Source organism: Macrobrachium rosenbergii, chromosome 47, assembly GCF_040412425.1.
Source record: "Macrobrachium rosenbergii isolate ZJJX-2024 chromosome 47, ASM4041242v1, whole genome shotgun sequence".
Taxonomy (NCBI): domain Eukaryota; kingdom Metazoa; phylum Arthropoda; class Malacostraca; order Decapoda; family Palaemonidae; genus Macrobrachium; species Macrobrachium rosenbergii.
In genome coordinates, this window is record NC_089787.1 from 19,058,526 (window position 1) to 19,063,525 (window position 5,000).

The window sequence follows — 5,000 nt, forward strand, 5'->3', positions numbered from 1 at the left end:
TCCCCCACCAAGATGACACGCTAACCAAGGATTTAAGTCATTGTTCCGTGTTTCTTTGCTGTTACGTTGCTTACTTATGCCTCGGTAAATAAGTGGGCGGGTATGCTTAGCTGCAATTTATAGGGATTACATGTTTGGACGTAAACTTGGGCATTATTTGTGTCATAAATTAGATTTTCTTGAGCTGGGCAGATGCGCCTATCAGATGTAATCCCACTGGGTATAAATTATTTCCGAGGTGGGGTGAATTTGATTTGAAGCGACATTTGTGGTGTAATATTTTTGTTTATTTCCAAGACGGGGTGAATTCGACATGAAGATTTTTTTTTGGCGTAATGTTGGCGTGACACTTTTCTTTGTCTTTCCAACTTGTTGATTCCTTTAAAGGATTTTTAACGTCATAACTGCGTCTGGATACGTATATCAACATTCAACAAGCGCCTTCGTCCAGAGTTTCAGACCTACTCCAGCAAACACATATATCCTGTCAACTTAATTACAAGACGGAAATAAATAATAAAAGAAATCTTTCAAGTCCTACGACTGAATACGTACCATCCTACAAGATTCGTAAGCAGAGGCAATAAAAAAAGACGAATGAAAATCGTAATAACTTCTCGGGCCATATGAGACGTCACGAAAAAAGTTAGAACGCTTAGCTGGCAACGTAACTCGAGGCAGACACGCTATGGCCACTTACCACGGAAGGGAACAGGCATATATCTTTGGGACAAGGTACGGGTCTTTTCATGGGTCCGATAGATAAGTGGGAACACAAATATAAATTGGGGACAAGGAACAGTCTTTCATGTGTCTAATAGATAAGTGGGAACACGATTATATCTTGGGGACAAGGAACAGTCTTTCATGGGTCTAATAGATATAGATAAGTGGGAACAGAAATATATCTTGGGGACATGGTAAAGAGAGAGAGAGAGAGAGAGAGAGAGAGAGAGAGAGAGAGAGAGAGAGAGAGAGGGAGAGAGAGAGAGAGAGAGAGAGAGAGGGAGGGGTTGGGTAATTGTACACTGATTTAGGTTATTATTGATTTAAAAGATACTGGGATATGACGATACTTTTACACACACACACACATACACACATATATATGTATATGTGTGTTACAGGGAATATGTGAAATCCAGGGATTTCACGAAATCCCTATGGAATTTGAGAAATGACTAATTAGCTTGAGAACATTTGAACCCCGAGGGCTAGTACTAAACACGGTGGAATAGTGATTCATCTACACTGTTTCGCCGTGTTTAGTACTGGCCCCTGGGGGGTCAAATGCACTTAGGGACATTTGATCCCCCAGGGGCTAGCACTAAACACAGCAAAATACATTTAACCCCCAGGGGGCTAGTACTAAACACAGCGAAACAGCGTAGATGAATCACTGTTTCGCCGTGTTAAGTACTAGCCCCTGGGGGGTCAAACGCACTTAGGGACATTTGATCCCCAAGGGTTAGTACTAAACACAGCAAAATACATTTAACCCCCCAGGGTCTAGTACTAAACACGACGAAACAGCGTAGATGAATCACTGTTTCGCCGTGTTTAGTACTAGCCCTCTGGGATCAAACGTGCCTAAGCGAATTGGTCATTTCTGAAAACTCCAGCGGGATTTCGCATATTCCCTGTAACACACAATATAGTATCAATATTGAAGTAGTAGAATCATCAACAGCGTCAGCAATCAATCCACAACCACAGCAATCACAGCAATGTCACAGCAAACAAGTCAATGGCAAATCACACACACACAAGGACTTCCCTGGAGCATAGCATGACGGGAGGTCGCATGAAGGCACCAAGAGAATATATTTCTTTAATCCTCACTGGCCTGTGCATGAATAGACTTCGTGAGTGTGTGTGTGTGTGTGTGCGCGAACACGTTCTCCCTCGCGTGCTTGCGTGCGTGCGTGCGTGCATACGCAGCTGAGTTGCATGAGGTGGGGGAGGTGGTTTGGCGACCGAAAAATGGTCGTGTCTAGCCAATACGTTCTTCGAATGGTCACCCCTTCCCAACCCCCTTCCCATCTACTCCTCCCCCTCCCACCTCTCCCAACCCCCTTCCCCCGCACCCCAAAGGGGGCCTTCACCAGCACAGAGCCGTCAGGTGACTCTTGGATCACTATTTTACCTTAAAACTTTAAGGCAAAGGACTTCAAGACGCGTTAAACCTGCCTCTTAGGAAAACAGATTGAATGAATCAAGAATATGAAAGATGAAGCAGAGAGAGAGAGAGAGAGAGAGAGAGAGAGAGAGAGTGTCATCCAGATTCTGAATTGCATATCATTGCTTTGCAAAAGCAGAATCCATATCTTTTCAAAATAAGATTTGACACGATCTTCCTGACATGCAACCTGTAATATGGTATATTTCACCAGCTCTCTCTCTCTCTCTCTCTCTCTCTCTCTCTCTCTCTCTCTCTCTCTCCCCTCTCTCTCTCTCTCTCCTCTCTCTCTCTCTCTCTCTCTCTCAACACAATTTAACACGACCATCACAATATCTATGACAGCCACTATACCAATCAACTCACCACCACTCCCCCCCTACCCACAATTCCACGTTAACAACACAAACACCCCCTTCTCCCTCCCCGATTAGATACGCCACCCCCCTCGCCCCCTTCCCTTCCCCTCCCCAACTCCACCCCACCCACTTGAAGCTAGTAACCAGCCCCTTAGTACTTGTATTGATCAGATTAGTCGAGCCAAAAGAACACAATACCAGCTTCTGCTAATACTTTGCTTTCACCCACTGACTGGGATAGGGTGACATTGCTTTGCATTGCTTCAAATAGCTTTGCATAGCTTTGCATAGCATTGCATTGCTTTGCATAGCTCTGTCAGAGCATTTTCGATTTTGAATTGTTATTGTTTAATGATGAATGCAAGTAGTAAACTGTTTATATATATATATATATATATATATATATATATATATATATATATATATATATATATATATATATATATATGAAAATTCATTATCTAATACACACAACAGTTTTTGTTATTTAAAAATATTTAAAAGATTATAAAATATACTCATAACGTATCATAATGTATCATTCATTAATAATAATAATAATAATAATAATAATAATAATAATAATAATAATAATAATAGATTTTGTACGACAAATAGATCTGGATTAGTTTGTTTGGCTGGCTAATATATATATATATATATATATATATATATATATATATATATATATATATATATATATATATATATATACATACATATATATTATATACACATGCATACGCACATACATACAAGTGCGCCTGAATGTATGCGTACATGCGTAAGTAAAACTGTATAGACCATAATAACATCTCTTGCCCGGGCAGAGAGGCATACCCTACCTCATAACATAAACACGCCCGCTATCCCTTTATCAAAAGTGACTTTGCCATCAGAAAAACGTCTCTTACCCTCCTCTAAAATACGCTGCCAGACGAGGCAATCAAAATTACGTTTGGGAGAGAGAGAGAGAGAGAGAGAGAGAGAGAGAGAGAGAGAGAGAGAGAGAGAGAGAGAGAGAGAGAGAGAATCACTTGAAAAGGTCCCTCTCTCTCGTTCAGTCATTTCTGGTGCCTTGGAAATTGTTACTCGCTGGGAAAGGATTTTGCTCGGGGAATAGTTTTTGATTTTTAGTTTTCTGTCAAAGGAAACTACTGTGCCGGCTTTGTCTGTCCGTCCGCACTTTTTTGTACGCGCTTTATTCTGTCCGCACTTTTTTCTGTCCGTACTTTATTCTGTTCGCGCTTTATCCTGTCCGCACTTTATTCTGTCCGCACTTTATTCTGTCAGCACTTTTTCTGTCCTCACTTTATCCTGTCCACACTTTATACTGTCCGCACTTTTCTGTCCACACTTTATCCTGTCGACACTTTATTCTGTACGCACTTAATTCTGCCCCCACTTTATTCCTTCCGCACTTTATTCTGTCAGCACTTTATTCTGTCCGCCCTCAGATCTTAAAAACCACTGAGGCTAGAGGGCTGCAAATTGGTATGTTGACCACCCACCCTAAATTCATCAAACATACCAAATTGCAGCCCTCTAGCCTCAGTAGTTTTATTTTATTTAAGGTTGAAGTTAGCCATAATCGTGTCCTCTGGCAACTATATAGGACAGGCCACCACCGGGCCGTGGTTAAAGTTTCATGGGCCGCGGCTCATACAGCATTATACAGAGATCATCATAAGATAGATCTATTTTGAGTGTCCTTGATTACAAGCCTTAGCGGCAGTACAGAAAACTCGACTGCGCCGAAGAAACTTCGGCGCATTTTTTACTTTTCTTTCCGCAAACATTTTCAAACTCTGTGAATGTTTTCATGTCGATGGAAGCTTTTATTTGCTGCTGGGAATTAACGTTATTAACCATTTTTTTTTATTTTAATAATTATTTTAATATCTGCAAAAAAAATTCATTATTTTTCCTTTAGTTTTTCCATTTGTAATTTTTTTATCTCTGTTTTTCCTTTCTCTGTCAGCCTTTAATTTTCTAACCCGTTCCCTTCGTACCAATCCAGTCTCTGTCTCTCTCTCTCTCTATTCGTTTCTCCATTTCTTTAGCTCAGTCCTTAAATCTCTCTCTCTCTCTCTCTCTCTTTTCTTTTCAATTCGTTTCTGCCTTTCTTTGGATCAGCCCATAACTCTCTCTCTCTCTCTCTCTCTCTCTCTCTCTCTCTCTCTCTCTCTCTCTCTCTCTCTCTCTCTCTCTATTCGTTTCTCCTTTTCTTTAGCTCAGTCTTTAACTCTCTCTCTCCCTCTCTTCTTATTTTCCAAGTCGTTTTTGCTTTTCTTTGATTCAGTACCTCTCTCTCTCTCTCTCTCTCTCTCCCTCACACACACACAAAACCCACTCCGTCCATTATCGAGCCAAGCATCGGTGGGCCAAAGTCCAGCATCTTCTTCTTCTTCCCACTGATGTTGAAACTGTAGCCGCCACCCTCCTCCTCCTCCTCCTCCCCT